General features: G+C 44.6%; 1 protein-coding gene across 2 annotated transcripts in view; it reads left to right on the top strand.

Moving 5' to 3' along the window:
• The window catches only part of robo2 (roundabout 2), a 40,368-nt gene that overhangs the window by 1,388 nt on the left and 22,004 nt on the right, over window positions 1-16,976 (top strand). The window lies entirely within an intron of this gene.

Genomic DNA, 16,976 nt, shown 5'->3' with positions numbered 1-16,976 from the left:
ACCGAACTTTAGATAAATGAGTAATGAGTTCGAAAGACTAATCAACCGAGTGTAGTTTCCCGCTCCAATCTCGCAACTGATTACAGGAAAATCAAACAAAGAATCGAGTTTGTGGCTTTTGTGGTCGAGATGGCAAGTTCAAAAAGAAAACTAAAGCGAAATGGTTTGAGGTTGGCGGTTTAAGGAATGGGAGTTAAGCAACGCTTTTAAATTAGACCCTTTGGCGATTTCATGGCTCTATACCTCCGCCGATAAAACATATATCTAAATGAGCTTAAGTCGTCACACCCCTTGCAACGCTGAGAATGTTGTAATCTAATGCTTATTAAACGCTTTTTAATGCCAAACCAACGACGCCCAGTCCACTGATATCGTCCATGGACACACGCAACTCGGATTCGGATTGGGATTGGGATTTTTGAATTCGGATTTCAGTAAACACTTGAACACGCAACCTGAGGCTGTGTGTTGCAGCACCAAGTATCTGTATCTCAGTGTCCCCATCCCGAAATGGCCGATGTGACGTGGCAAGTGTTGCACGCGACGTCGCCCGTTTGATATAATAAATTGTATAAAATTATCTGCACCGGCACACGACAGGATTTTGTTCCTCACTTCTGGTGGTGTGTGACCAGCGAGATCCAGTTAGCAGCCCAGCTTTTGGGTGGTGGGTCAATCGCAGTCGGCTTGAGAATCTGTCGGGGTCATAAAAATTATCGCCCTCAACACAAAGTTGCAGGGTTGACAGCCTTGGCAACCTTCTAATGCCACTCTGGGGAGCGTTTTTCCAGCTAACTGGACTGACTGCACTTCTTTCTGTTTTTTTTTTTTTTTTTTTCGTTTTGACTCCGGGGGTGGCAGTCTATCCTTTCCTTTGTCTTGGCCGTTTATGTTGGCATTTTTTGTGTTTTTGTGTTTTTTTTTTTTGGGTGCCCGCCTGGCAAAAGCCTTTCGGCTCTTGTGCAATTTTCTCATGTGCATTATGCGAAAATTGGGCTAAGTAGCGGTCTCTGGCTTAGTTTTCCTACTTTCCCGGGCGAAAGAAATGAAGTCAAGTGCTGTGGCAGCTCCGTAGCATGTTATTTGTTCAATCACATGATTGCCCTACCAATCGCCCGGCACTCAACGAGATCTCCCATTTGCTCCCAGCTGCAGGCTAGATAATGAGGGGTCTTATGGGATAGTATCCATGCCATAGCTAGCACCGATACGTTGGCACACAGTTTGGGGCAGGAATGTGATTGAAAGTCGGGCCAATGTGGGTGGAGGTGTTGCAAGTCGACTGGCGAAAGGTCTAGCGGATAGCGACGTACTTCTAGGAATATTCGAAAATACGGACTAGGACGGGAGTGATAGGTTTTCAGTAATATGTAGTTTTACTTCTAATAAAAAAATCAATTTGGATCGAATTCCTTAGAAAACACATAGCCACTCCTTGGGGAAAAGTATTTACTTCTAATTGCAACTAGCCGTGGCTTCAGTACGCCTTTCCTAAGAGCATTCGATCTCCAGTCGACTATTTGCCAGCCAAACAATAATTAATTATTTAAAACAACAGGCTTACGACGACGGCCAGAACCCAGAACGCAGAGCCCAGAGAGACATCGGTCTGGAAGTCTGGAAGTTTGAATGGCTGAAAGGCGACTTGGACATGGTCAGCTGGGTAGTCGGAGCCAAGTTTTGCCTACGCAAAGATTTTTGTTATTTCTTGCTTCCTGGAGATCTGGAGACCCAGCCTGTCAGCCAGTCCAGTCCAGTGAACAGTGTGTATATGTGGGTATATCTCGGTGCTGGCCGTACTTGATATAGCCGTGGGTTTTATGTACATTTTGTTGCCGTTGCTCGGCTGCGATATTAAAAATAAAGGAAAATTAAGCCTGGCAGCCGCGTAAAATGCAAACTTGCATCCGAAATGTTGCAGTTATGCCAGTTGGCGTTTAAAGCCGTTGCTGTTGGCCACATTTTTGCATGCAATGCAATGCAATGCAGTGCCTGGAAAATGGTTATTCGTTTTTCGAGAAGGCGTTACTGCTGGATTTTCCGAAAAGTTTTTTCGGCCCGTTTATATTCGTTCGTGGTGCTTAGCTCGGAGCAAATCTGAGTCGAGCTTGGTGAGAAAAAGGTTCGCAAATTGCATTGGAAATGCTTTGTGCAAAGGAGTTTTTTCGGTGAGGAGCTGTAGGAGCTCGGGGAGGGATGTAACTGGAGGAGGATATGCAATTCTGGTGGGGTCAATCAACATGGAAATTTGATTCACAAGTTATGGGAAAAGCAGTGCGGGAAATCGACTGGATAGAGGCATATCTCTGGGAGATTCATTGAAATCTTAGCTTAGCATCAAATTTAACGGGGAATGGCTTCAGAACTACCCTAAATAATAAATTCATGCTAACGCCAAAAGCCAACCATTATATTATCCTTTGCCTGCAGGAAAAACAGTTTACAGCTAGGCGAAATGAGTTAACTGGGTGGATCAACAAGTTTCGCTCGGCTAATACGTATTTAATTACACAAATCTGAAATTTCCTGCTGTCCCGAAAAGAGGTTTGTCTTTGTCTTTGTCATTTATCCTTAAGCAAGTCGTCGTCGCCAGAGATTTGCATATTTGCACTTGATGATGTTGCTGCTGCTGCTGCTGCAAGTCGCAAGTTGCAAGTTGCTGCTGTGGCAGACATGGCCGCCAGCAATCGCCATTTGGGATTCGGTTGGAGTTCGGGCTGGGGCTTAAGTTTCAGCTGCCTACGCGCTGCGAGGAAATTATGAAAAATTTTTCAAAGAATCGCCTTGAGTCATCGTTTGCAGTCAGTTGCCACAACGTTGGCGTTTGGGTTTTTCTTTCTCTATTTTTGCCTCTTTCTGAGTGGGTTCGAAAAGTTTTTATAATTTGTTAACAAGCCCAAGGAGATCGGCGCCGTGGAGACCGCAATGCCGGCAATTATGACAAGTTGACAAACGGCTTAATCTCAATCGGCGACTTGCTGTGCGATCCTCGAATCACCGAAGATGCGCGGCATTTAAATCAATGCGGCCGGGATTCTCGATTCGATTCGATTCAATGCGACTCGACTAGACTCGACTCGATTGTCCATCGCTGGACGTTTATCGCATTGCGGATATCTAATATCTGGAGGGGACTACGACTGCGGCTGCGACTGCGACTACAATGGGAACTCCAAGTCCAAGAGCCGTGTCTAAAGTCTTGCCAGCGAGTGCGACACATGCAAATTGGCCAATGTTGCTAAACAAGTTTCGCGGTTGTTGCATTTGTGGCTTGTACTCACCTGCGTACGACGACAACGGCTACAGCAACAGCAACAACAGCAAGAGCAAGTTGCAACAACAGCAGCGGCCACGACAACAAACATGCAAAAATTGGATTGCTGACTCTGCGTGCAAATAAGGCAACAACAAGGTGAAGTTAAAGCCAAAGCAAGTTGGCTATAAAAAGGCGCTGCCGTTGCAGACAATCAGCCATAAATCTAAATGACTGTCAACCCAGGCGAAACCTACAATGGAGCCTTGTTCTTGCAGCAGCAACATGTTCAGGTCCAGTCCCCCACCTCACCACTTACTCACTCCAAACTCACGCTCATTTGCTGCCATCGGCGGCCGCTGATAAGACACTAAAATATGCTAAAAAGCTAAAATAAACTTGATATTGATATTGCGGTGGCATTGCCAGTGCCATAAAGCAGAAAGCATTTAGTTAGGGATCATGCACCAGATGGAATTCATACTACCTAGTAAAGGGGTATCCTAGTATTGGGCATATCTTTTGTGTTTATTATGCGGCAATAGACGGAGACACCATATTGCACCAACTAATTGAAATGGTCAGCTAAATGTCCAAAGAGGTCTCTTAGTAAGTTCTAGGATATTATTTTTACATTTTATTGTTATTATGTAGCGGTTCTAATTGCTTTGGTTAGATAACGAAATGATATTTTCCTGTTTTGAATTTTGAATCTATTTAAATACAACATATGGGGCACTCAAGCTATCTCCTAAATAAGATTACTACTTTTAAAATATTCAACAACTTCATTTCTCTGCACCACTGGCCGTAAACCTCTCAGACAAATCACGCATAAATTTCCCATGAATTTTCTCGGGTAACCAGAGCCTGGTCACCATAGTTAAGCACTTTTAATTCAGGTATCGCCGCATCGGATTGTGTTTTATAATTCCTTTTTTTTTGTTCTCCGCAGCCAACTGAAAAATAAACCCAGAGTGGGCCGAGTAACCTGCCCACGTTCGTCTAGAGTTTTGGTAGCTTTTGCCATTCAACGAGTTTGTCATAAAATTAATTTGGTTTTTAGTTGGTTACTTGATGATGAGGACGGTCCACCGGGCAGTCAACCTGCTCTGCGGCGCAAGATTTTACTGGTTTTCCCTCCGCTCTCGTCTTTGGTTTTCCTTTATTTTGTGCTTTTTCACCGAGTTAATTTATTGCACTTTTGCGACGACGGCAAATGGGGAAATGCGATATGCCAATCACTCCCCAGTGCGGCGACACTTTCCCAACTCCTCGCTTCTTCTGAGGGGCATGCATTTAAGATAAGGCGTCACTTGTCGCCTCTCGGTATTCCGACTTCAACTGGCCGATTCCGATTCGTCTTTGTTTTTATTTTAGCAGTATTTACATTTGAAGACTCTCGAAAGACGACTGTCTCCGTGGATCTGGGTTCGTTTCGAGTTACAGAACTCTCCGACATTTGTTGGTGGAATTGTTTACGGTTTGGTAAATGCCAGAGAACTGGCAAACATTGCAATCAGAATTTGGAACTGGGTTAGACGGCGGGTGTGTTCGTCTCCGGGGGAGCAAATATTTGGCTAGCTGACGCACCTTGTGGGAAATGGGTTTTGAATTTCTGAGAAGGCAGCCTTGGTGCAGTTCTGCGTACAATTATTAACCCCTGAGGGGAGCCGAGGAATCCGGCTTTTAAAAATAATTAAAAGTGCAGCGGCAATTAATCAAGCGAGCGAAGGGAGGCCAAGGGATCTGGGAATTTGCATAGCACAGATCGCTGATCGGCGATCTTAAAGTGATCGCCCGACAGCTGAGTGATCTTTCTTTATCTGAGATTGATGCACATCGCGTGCAGGGCCAGCCATCCAGCCATCCAGACATCCAACCATCCAGCCATCCAGCAGATCCACGGAGACTATATCTCGATCTCTGGGCAGCCGCAGCATGATCATTAATAAACCGCTGTGAGCTGTCAATAGGCATCAACGTCCAGCGATTCGCGATCTGCAATCTGGAATTTAGGATCCATGATCTCTGGGGGGGAGTGTGGGGAAAACTGGCTGAAATCAACACGAGGATCAGCCGGACTGACAGTGTTTGGCACTCGGATTGGCTGCGATTCGGTTCCTGTGACAATTGCCAATTGCTGCTGGCCGGGTGATAACTTTATTTGATCGATCTCAACGGAAATCGTTGCGGGAGCCGCCGTCGGTTCATAAACATCATTGCATTGCAGTGCATTTTGTAAACATTCTCAGGCCGGGACTAAAAGTCATAATAATTGCCCGACAGCAGACATCCAAACACACGTTGTTGTCTTATAAACAAAAATTCAATAATGCATAACAAAAAAAGGAGGAAGGTCCGGGGTACATGGGAACGAAGGAGCCTTTGGGCTGCCTTCGGGACTTTGCAACATAAAATAATGATGATGAAAACGTTGCACATGCCGGGCGGCCGGGATGAGTCGGCTGACAATGATGAGGCATGATGACAGACCAACAAATCGAAGGTTTCGCAGGCTTCATGCTGCAGGCCAAAGTTGCCACTGTTGTATGTTGTTGGTGGTTGTGATGTTGCTCCTCCTGCTGCTGCTGCTGCTGCTCCTTGTCGGTTTCACAATCGACAGCAATCGTCATCGTTACCACAACACAACACAGTGGAGCACATTGTAAAACATCAGCACAAAAGGCTTAGGTTCATGGGCAGCAGCAGTTGCAACTTAGTGGGGGTAAAAAACGATGCCCCTTTCAATGATGGGAGAATTTGCGTTTGCGGAATGTGTGACAATCATGTTTATGCGTGGCGGGAAATCGAGAATTAATTGTAATCATAATATCATAAGAGAACAAACAAAATCAATTTAGCGCGTAACTCACATGCAGTAAGCACCATAATTAATTTCAAAAATAATTTCCTTTCTAAAATATGCCATCCGATATTCTCCCATATCGCCAGCGAATCCTACTCATCTGCTTCTTTATCTCCATGCCATTCGTTTTTATTAGCAAATCCTTTATCAGCCAGCGCATAACGCATAAACCCCATTGCAATATGTATCTCACTGATCCCCTCGAACCCCCATCAATTTTCTGTCTGTCTGCCCCACACGCACAGTAAAAACGACAGAGAAAACACGAAAAAAGCGAAAATCTGCCGTCGGGCAGAAATTAATTTTTCATAATTTTTTTGCGCCCTTTATGCTGTTGTTGTTATCGCAACTTGTTCAACTCCAACTCCACGCCACTGACTTTGGCCATGTTTTGTGAAAATATCTGCCGTCGGTTCGGGTCAAGGTTGAGTGAGTAAAGGGGGGCACAGCTTTTCGTGTTATTATTAAAGTTGATTGTCAAATGCGGCCCTTAAGTGATTTTTATAGGGCTTTAATTGGGCGAGGACCTCGGCGGCTGGCCCTTTTTGAAGCTGCCCCAAAGGGACGTCGACTGGGAAAAGGCATGCGGCTTAATTACTCACAGTAGCTAGAGGCCAGAAAAATATATTTTCTTTCTTTCCCCTTCTTTCGACTGTGCAAAGGAAAAAGGCAGTCGGGAGTATCTCATTCAAGGTGCAAACTTGCGCGCGACATTCTGTGTTGCTGCTGCTGTCGATGTGGCTGCTGCAGTTGTTGCTGTTGGCTGACTGTTGACAGCATGACGTGACAACATGCAATGCAAATCGTGTGACACGATGCCCCAAAGGGTTAATGTATAAATTAAATTTTTGCACTCACAAGGCCGGACATATCTCTATTAGACGCGCAGATACAGCTTCGATTCGGATACAGATGCAGCTACAGTTACAAGGCGGCGGGTCATGACCCACGGAATGCGTAGGTGAAGCAATAACAGAAGTTGTCTTAACCTGGCTTAGCGAATTTTCACGCTCTCCCACACACACACACACACACACACAACGCACGCACACACAAAAAGGCGGACTTGGAAAAGCAATAAGTAAGGGAAAACAAAGACCAGACATAAAAGTTGTATAATTTCGCATTGGCAGGTCTAATTCCACCAGGTAAAGAAACCCACACACAAAACGCACACCTAAGTCCCCCCACGAAAAGTATTTATGATTATATATTTCTGGCTGTTCCTTCGTCTTGGCCAAAACCAGCTGCTTTTGATGTTGTTTTTTCTGTTGAGCAAATTAAATTTTGTTGGCCAAAAGTTTTGGCAATAAAATTTAACAATTCTCCGTCTACAATTTTTACGATTATCTCCGCCGCTTTTGGAGTGCTGCGGCAACAATTTCCATCTACAATTTCGTTTAATGCGAGACCAAGAAGTTGCCTAATTGTGGCGGGAAAATCTATTTCACTGTCCGCTCGCCTGGAAAATGGCCGCATAGCAAGGTCAAAGGCAATTCGAGCCGCTCAAGGAGTGGAAAATCTGTGGACTCTGCTGCGTAGGTAGAGAATTCCAATGGTGCAGCGGCATCGTCGTCTCACAGCTCGAAGAAAAGAAAACCTAGCCGCGCCAAGTCAAACAATGGTGGAAAAACAAGGAACGCATTCCCCGCATGAGCAAGTCATAAATTTTCCCCGAAAAAATAGAGGAAAACAATAAAAACGAACCCAACAAAAGGAGAACACGAATCGAAGCAGCATTGAAAAGCAAATAGTCCCAGAAAAGAGGCTGAAAAGGTTCTCTGCGGCGACAGAATCCGAACTCGAATCCCAATCCGCAGAGTAGGTAGGCGACCCATCCAGTCGATGGATAGATGACTGCACTCGTGGGCTGGCCAAGTATCTAAAGTATCTTAAGTAGGTTTCGCCTTAGGTAGTGAAGCCATGGATGCAGGTGTCATTTGGCCGAGGGCACAGTGTTCACTCGAAGATTGGCTCGAAAGGCGAAGGGAAAACCATATGCCGAGGGAAATTGGAAAGGAAACTGTATTAGGATAAGATATTTGAGGAACTCCTGCTGACAGGGTCCTAAGATCTTTTGTGCAGATGGAATACTATGCTTTGTAAAGGCAGCTCAGAAACCTGTCTTGATGAAAACTAGGCATGCTAGCTGTATTATAGGTGCTCGCATCTTAGCCAACCTTACTGATCAACACATACTTCCTCTCTCGGAGTTTTCATGAAAACGAACCGCTGCTGATACATTAACTCTGTATGCAGGCACTTTTAAGTGATCGCTAAACGAACGCATTCGACCAGCCCCAAATCGCATTATTCGCATGCTCTCTAAGAGATACTTCCTCCTCGAGATTCCGAGCATAAAACGCTAAACTGCAAACTCCAGACCGCAGACTCCACTTAGACAAAGCGATCATTCAAATTTCAGTCTTTAGTCAAATTACAGACTCTTTGGGGTTCGTTCCTGGGGTCCCGTATCCGTATCTGTGCAATTTCGAGCTACAAATTTGGCGCCCACACAGATACACACTCAAATAGCCGAAAATGGCAGCTAATTGGAAGTAAATCGAGTTAAACTTTCTTTCGCTAAGCCGAAAAACCAAAACCCCGCGAATTGCACGCATGAAGCCCGGGGCATTTTGAGATACATGGTATCTTGTGTTGTGTATCTCATAGTTTGCATAGCTAATTAGCCAACTTTGGCTCCGCAGTTGCCGTTGCTCAAGTCGGTCTTTGATCATTGATCAGCGTCGGAGTGCCAAGGCTAACGAACCAAATGTATCTCGTGGAACGTTCTCACATTAGTCACGCGTTTAACATATTTTCGTTTCGTTTCGAGGTCCGTTTTAAATTTAATATATTTCGTACCTGCGGAAAAGGAAAGGAGGGTATGTTCGGGGGGTCAATGTATGCAAATATTTTAAGCTGCAAATCCAGCGTGCGTAACCGGGAAGAGACAACAAAATTATACACTGCGCGGAAACTCTACGCAGAAAGTTAGTCAATTTCAAATTCTTAAGACGTATATAAGATGCACAGAGTGCTTTAACCAACTGCGGTTCTATGACTACATCAATAATCCATCTTATATCGTCTAGTCTCTATATAATCATTCTAGATCTGCTCTAGATTCGCTAGATGTTGACTATTTTCCTCAGTGCTGAGATGGAGATCCAGAGCCAGACCCGTACCCATCTGCATATGCTAAACACAGGGTCCGGCATTGTTTCTTCCTTCTCCGCGGCGCAACTCCTCGCCCATCGCGAGCACTTTTCTTGTATCTGATTTGCGACAGTCAAGTCAAGTCGCGCTATCTGCTGCCTTGGCTCCTTTGGGCCCCCTTTGCTCCGCCTCAGTGCGGCTGAATATGGTAAGGAAGCTTTGGTAAAATGCTAGCGAATTAGGAACGCGGAATGCGATCGATACGTGCAACAGGGAGCAGGCAGCAACATGTTGCACATGCCGCAATGTTGCTGCCGCTGCTGTGCTGCTTCGTTTACCTGTGGTGGTCAAGAGCAACAGCGACTCAGCCCGATTCGTTTCCCATATTGCTAATGCGCGGAGCTCGGGCCGCAAAGTCGTGCTCTTGGCCACTTGGGCAGCTGGACTCCTTGGACTGCGCGGCCATGCCAAATGGAGTCTACCAATGGCAATTAAGGAGCCCAAAACGTTCTGTGTTCTGCTGCCTGTCCGAGGCATGTCTCTTATTGTTGCTGCTGCCGCTGCTGCTGATGTTGCAACTCGCAATTCTTAACGGTAATTATGTTGTTCGTTTTGGCAGGCCGCATTTTGCGTAGCCCTCTGAAATGGATTGAAATTCCCCGGTGGAATGGAGTGGAGTCGCGGTTTTTGTGTTAAATTGGATTAATTTGACAGTAAAATGCAAATGAGCCAAATGCCAAATGCCAAATGCGAAATTAAACTTTTAGGCTGCCACTCGCGAGAGGAGTACAAGAACTTTGGACATGTTGCTGGCAACAAATTATCATCCTCCTCGCGAGGCCATTTCTCCTGGTGCCTTTTAAAATAATCAACATGTTTTTGGGGCCGCAACGGCAGCAGCAGCAGCGGCAGAGGCAGCAGAGGAGGCACATGTTGCTGCCGTGCAACAAGCAACAAGCAAAGTGCAGCAATAATTTTAAATTGAATTTTTTGCTTTTCCTTCTGCTGCCGCCGAAGTAAAGCAAAAGCAAACAAATCTGCCCGAAAGAGCAGACAAGTTTTCTCGGTTTCTTGGCGGTTTTCATCCTGCCCCCCAGTTGCCGGGGGGGGCAAGTCTTGGAGTTACTGCTGCCCTTTGGCAACATGCATCATTGAAGTCGGCGTCGTTTTTCATATTTCTGCGCTCACATGAGTCGCCAGTTTGCTGCTCTTTTTTGCAATTTTTAATTCATTTTCCTTTCTGTTTTTTGCTTTGCTTAGCCGGAGATTGCTTAATCGATTTGCCATGACTCGGGCGCCAGCAGCAACTGATAAATTGTTTTGCCGTGTGTTTATTAATTATAGCGAAAATGGAATGTCAGATCTTGGGGAGGGGCGGGCTCTAAGAACTCTATCAGTGGAGGCTCCTCCAGGTGGTCCATGTTGCAAACATGCTGCCAACCCGGGAACCCGCCAACGAGCCCAAACATTCGTCTCTGTGCAGCTCATTTTGGTCATTTACAAATGGAAATTGCATTGATTTGATGTTGCAACAGCGGGTTGTATCTCTGTCCATGCCTGCCTTCCATCGCCGATGATCCGTAGGCCATCCAGTACCCAGTACCTAGTATCCAGAATCCACTTTGATGATATATTGCCGCCCAGGTAACATTCTTCCCCTTCGATTGGCCATATTTGATGCCCGGCTACAAGTTACAAGTTACATGACGTTGTCGTTGTCTCCGTGCCTCATGTTGCCGTTGTCTCCGCTGATGTTGCTGCTTTGTGCTTAGAGTTGCTGCTGCTGCTGCTGCAGTTGCTGCTGCAAGTCGCAGAGTTTTTGTTTGCATTTATTAGCATTTTGCCCTTTGCTGCCGCTGTCGCCTGTCAGTTGTTGCTGCTGCTCCCGTGTGTGGCAACATTTTCAATTCAATTATATTTCATGTTCATGTTGCATCGATTTACATTATAATTTGTGTCTATGGCGGAAGTCATTTGTGAGGCGGAAAAAACTGCAACACAAACTGGCAATCAGAGACTTAAGCTGCAGTGGCAAGCCGTTTAGATATGGGGATATATACTGCATATTCCATTCCCAAATCATCCGCGCTTCTTAGGCCTCATGAGAGCCCACATCTTAATCAAGTTCTCATTCTCCGAAGATTTTTCCAGCCCACCACAATCTCACTCATTAGACTCAATAGTTTTCTGTAACAAATCGGCTCATAATTTCATGATTAGTCAGGCCAGAGCCTAGAGTTTTCCCCGCATATGCATTTCCCAGCCAATCTTAAGTGTCGCTTTTCATTGAGCGCATCGAATTTCCCGCGCGATGACAGCTGCTCCGAATATTAAACAAAAATAGACCGAAAATGCTGGAAATATTTCAGCAAGACAAATAAATATTTCATCTGTTTATTTTAGAAGAAAACTTTCTCTGACACCTTTGACTTCGGCATATGGCCAGTCAATCACCCAATGCGCCCATCAATCAATCAATTAGAGCGCTTTTCTTTGGGAAAAGCCATGTTAAAGCGCGTTAAAGTCTCGAACGTCCAGCGCCGCACTCTTAATGTTTATCATAATAAGCTGAGTAAACAGTTGCTCCCAAGACTAATGAGGGGCCGAGTGGGAAATTGTGGGCGGTAGACCTTCATGATCTAATGTTATGACAGCTCATCAAGTGTCAGAACAGAATGCTGCCAGCGCCAAAGGAGCAGCAGCAGCAGCAGCAGAAGCAGCAGAGGATGGTCTCTAATGACATTTACTTTTAACGCTTATTAAATGTTGTGTGTGCCAGTGCCAAAGAAGCTTAAATCAGTTTGTCCGGGGCAGGGGCAACGGCCCTCGGCTGGACGTTAGATGAGGATAATAAGGGTTCGTTTTAATGGCTTTTTGCGCCCCGAAATTAGCTCAAGGGTTGCAGAGCATTAAAGTCGCCCGGAGGAGAAATGTTTGCGAATTTCCTCGTTTTAGTTGCCACATTCTGGGGCTTAGTTGATGTATTTTTAAAATGTGCTTTTAAATTGGGGAAATACCTTCGTGGAATGTAAGCAGTGCTTCGTTCCTCCTTAACCATGCATCTGCGTCTGCGACGCATCTCATTTCATTTAAAAAGTATCTTTGAAGCTTCCCCCTCTTGCGAACCAATTTGTATCTCTTCCGCTCGCGCTTTAATAACAGCAATTTGTATCATCATCAAGTCTGTTTTCTCGACTCCAATAATAACGCTTAGAATCTGTTGATTTTCTTTCACTTGGTTGTTTTCTCTTTCGATGCGATTTCATGGCTCTTGATTAACGTTGTTTCGGTTTCGTTTTGTGTCGCTTAAGCTGCTGGTACTTCAGTTTTCGGACAATGGACCAGTGCCAAAAAGCCTATTAGCTTTTTGATTTCCTCTTTCTTGGAGCATGGGCCTCCGATTCGTCGGAGGAGGTTCAGTGAACGCTCTTGTCGCTCCGCTCGGTATAATTATGCGCTCTTGGCAATTAAACGACATCGGCCCCGCCCACCGCCTCCTTCCAATGGCTCCCTTGGAATGGCTGGCTCCAAATATGGCTAGTGTCATAATTCTTGTCAAAAGCCAACCCCCAAGCGACTGAAGTCCGCAGACGACGACAGAAAAAGCGACGAGGGGCAAAAAAACTGCATAAACATTGCTGATTGAAATCAACTTTGGCATGAAATCAATCATCGCAAGAGACGGCAACCCTTCTTTCTTCTCCTGCTATATATATATATATATATATATATACATTCCCATTTTTTGGTTCAAGTCTCGCCGTTGTCCTGCCTTTCGCTTATCCGACTTGGAAATCTCGCCCAGGGCCGATGAGGCTGTTTATTTTTTCGCTTTTTATTTCATCGCTAAGTGGATACTCTAAGCGAAGGGTATTTTAAAACCTTATGAGCTCAGCTCCTAAGAGAGGAACAACATTAAAAGATATAGAAATTGTTAATTAAATTATGTTCTTATGGATCATTACCCAAAAGCTGAAAGTGTTTTTCTTAATAAAAGTCGACTAAGCACGTATGTTTACATCTATTGAACAGAGCATCAACTTATTGGTTCTGCAAATACATATGGGAAATAGAGGCCTTTTGTTCAGAAAGTACCACGAAATCGTTGGGCTGGAAATCACAATACACCATCCATTAGAAATTTCACTGGAATACCATTCTAAGTGTATTTCCTCTTCGACCTCGTGACTTAATCATCCCTCCATCTCGCCCAATTCCCTTGGTCAGTGTTGAGTTTCGCGCTTCGAGTGGCCCTGGATTGTGGATTCCCGATTCCTTCGTCTGGCCGCAGGACATGCAACATGTGACATTGAGAGCCCCAGTCCGCTTTGTTAGTGGCCACTCGAGTCGGCGGAAAGTCGGAAGGTCGGAACCCTCGCCCCAGATCGCTGGCTTATTTATGATCATAGGACGGACGGATACGAGTATTCGCTGCCGTTTTTCAGCTCATTTATTCATATTTACATTTAACATGCGTTTTTCTCTAACGAAGTCGGCGTAAATCGATATTCAATAAACGACATCTGTGAGCATTTTTTCCGACTGCCTTGCCTTTTGCTTGTTTTTGTGCTGCCCCAAGTCGACCCGACCCTCACTCTTACCCTGCTCGATAATGATCTCTTTGTTGGATTGGCAGCAGGAGGACTGAGAGGCAGGCAGCTGGCTGTACGGATCCGGGGGTTATAACATAGATGCATATCTGTCAGGGATGTCAAAACGACAAAACATAATTTATGCTGCACATGCGACAGTCCGTCCCATAAACGAGGTTTATGTGCAATTGTTTTATGGCTCTGGTTTGAGACTGGTTTTCAGATTCGGGAGCTTCTGTTTGCTTCTCTGCGGCTCAAGATTTCGTGGAAATCTACAGGGCTACGTCATTTTCCATGCACCTCATGATTCACTAATAAATTTCCCTTCTTTCTTCTCTTTCTAGGTAAGCAAACAAACAAACTCATAACGATCTGCTGGAGAGATCTATCTGGCTGGCCACCGAAATGGGAATTCCAATATCAAATGTGGAGCATTTCGGTTTTGGAAACTGTGTCGCAGCCATAAATCAGCCAAGCCATTGACACATTTCCTAGAGCTTTCGGGTTGTATTTTTAACAGTTCCAACATCTATCAAAAATAATTAATAGAAAACTTGTCGAAATGTCAATGGGCATGACAAATATAATTAATTTGAAGCCACGAGAAAAATTGGACAAATTATGAACTTTGGTGCTTTTACATCACCCAAATGAATTTATTCTGGTTTTTAACTCGGTTTCAGGTTTCGTTTACCGCACAATGCGAACTGTGAAATTGTTCAAATCGGCTTATGAAATAGGCAAATTAAAATCTAAATAAAATACAATTAAGAGATTAGGCCGAATGATTAATTGGATTTTGGCTCAAACTTTTTTTTGTTCCGCGCAGACTTTTTTCCATCTATTATTTAGTTGTCACAATACATACTCTATTTAGGTCGGGCACATTGGTTTCGATATGAAATCATATGAACTGTGACAGGTGATAATGACAGACTTGATGGCATTATAGTTAATTCTTTCGAGGGTGCGATGACTTTTAGTTTTCTGGGGTTGTATTCCATATTTATCAGGGTTAAAAGTGCGGAATTCGAGGGAGTGACTTATTAGAGTAAGCTCCATATGTGTAGATAAAGTACATAAGGTGGCAAATATTTGAAGTTCAAGTCTGTATCTGTAGGGTAACTCAAACGCCATTCTCACCTTCATCGTCCACAGTATTCACCATCATACATCATCTTTATCACTTCATCTTTTTACAAATGATCTCATATTATAATGCAGATTTCGGATTAGCATAGCTCTTAGCTGGCTCCATAATGAATGTATGGGTAGGATAAGGTTGAGTTTTATTTTATTTTCGGTTACATCATAAGCCAGTTAAACGTTCTCTTGGCCAATGCAGTTTCTCAATAAAGCAAACTGCGGCCCACTCAGAAACCCTTTTCCATTCACACAAATGGAGCCAAAAAGGAAGGCGAGATAGAAAACGAAGATATAAACTATATAAAAGAGTTGATAAAAAGCTGTGCAAAAAAATATGACATTGATAGTCCCCTTTCCCAGCCATATGGGTCCCTTTTTTGCGAGCACCTCTCATATATATTTATGACTGGGGACTGGATTGTAAATACGCTGGATGGAACCTTTAAAAGGATTTCAGTGTTTTTCATTTATGAAATTATTGATAAGAGCCGAGGAGCACTGGCAAGCTTTTTGCGGCGGTTTCTTTTTTAGCTGAAATGCATATTTTGCTGATAAGCGAAGCGAGTGCGAGGAAACTTGGATCCCAAATTCCCCATGGCGGAAAGTGGTTTTCCGTTCCCGCCGACAAGAAAAAACGCACACACTCACATGGGACTCGAATGTCGAATTTAATTAACAGCGCAAAAGTCGCACAAAAATGGAGCAGGCAGAGAACCCCAGGAAAACCCCTTCAGACAATGGAAAAGTTGCTCCATTGAATGCGGGAAGGGGAGTCGGAGGTCTGGGAATTCGTACCCTGTGGCGCCAAATTAACAATATGCGTACAATGTGCGAAAAAAATCTCCAGCGCCAAGACCAAACCAAAACCAAAGTCAAGATGGAGCATCTGAGAGACCGACGACTGTCTGGTCTGGAGCATTTTCCCTGGCACCTTCGGGCGATTTGGCTCATTAGCGACTCCGCCAGACTCGACTTCGCGTGCTCTGGCATAAATTTGACATTGAAAATGGGAGATGAAAACGCTGCAGACTAGACAAATGGCTCCGCGAACAGTGGTTAGTATCGGTGGTTCTAAGGAACCAGGAAAGTTGCCTGAGGAAATTTGACATTTGTATAGCTTTTTCCAGTTTACAAGAGGAATAATACACTGAATAATATTTTCAATATGCTTTCAAAACATTTACAACATCTTCAAACCACTGTAGCCATCTCAAGTCTAGAGTCCTCAGCAGGGAGTCGCCTGCGGTTTTTCGTCTCTTGTTTTGCCTAATCAAATGCTGCGCCCAACGGGATTGACTCCAGATGGGAGAGGAGCAGAGGGTCCTTAAGGGTTCATCTGGGTGCAGGGATAGAGCCATATGTTCCCCTTCTGCGTATTAATATGCGTGTATAGCCCAAACAACATTTTGAATAATTTATTTGATTTTTTGATTTCTCGAGCATTGCTTTTTTGCTGTCGCCGTAATAACGAAAACAATAAAAGCCGAAGTCGAAGTCATCGAGGGGAAAAGTAAGAAGCAAGGACCTTAAGCGTATGAGTTACCCGAAGCTTGTTGAAAATCCTCACATTATGGACCGTAATCCCTGTTGGTTTATTGCGGTTTTTATTGCTGCCTCCGGGTTCCATTCGGGCAAATATTTGGCTGCTCCTCTGGCCGTCGGTGCTGGTTTTCCTTGCACTCCCAGGAACCAACCAGAATCTCGTTCCTCCGAGTGTTCTTGGCCCGATGTGAATATTACATAAATGTGATAATGATTTATGCTGCCGAAGTCCGCCCTCCTCCCTCCACGACCCACTCTGCTTTCTTTATTTCTTCGCCGAGTTGGCCCACATCCGCAGTGTTGGTAGGTAAATACCAGCATTTAAATAATTGGCAACCGGGCAGCTTCCGCTGCAGGATGTTGTTGTTCTTCTGAAATCCCCGTCTTGTTTTCCCTCCTGTTTTCCCTCCCGACC

The sequence above is a fragment of the Drosophila melanogaster genome, chromosome 2L (assembly GCF_000001215.4).
Source record: "Drosophila melanogaster chromosome 2L".
Lineage (NCBI taxonomy): Eukaryota > Metazoa > Arthropoda > Insecta > Diptera > Drosophilidae > Drosophila > Drosophila melanogaster.
The sequence above is the reverse complement of the archived record's forward strand: the minus strand, read 5'-3'. Positions and strand labels throughout refer to the sequence as shown.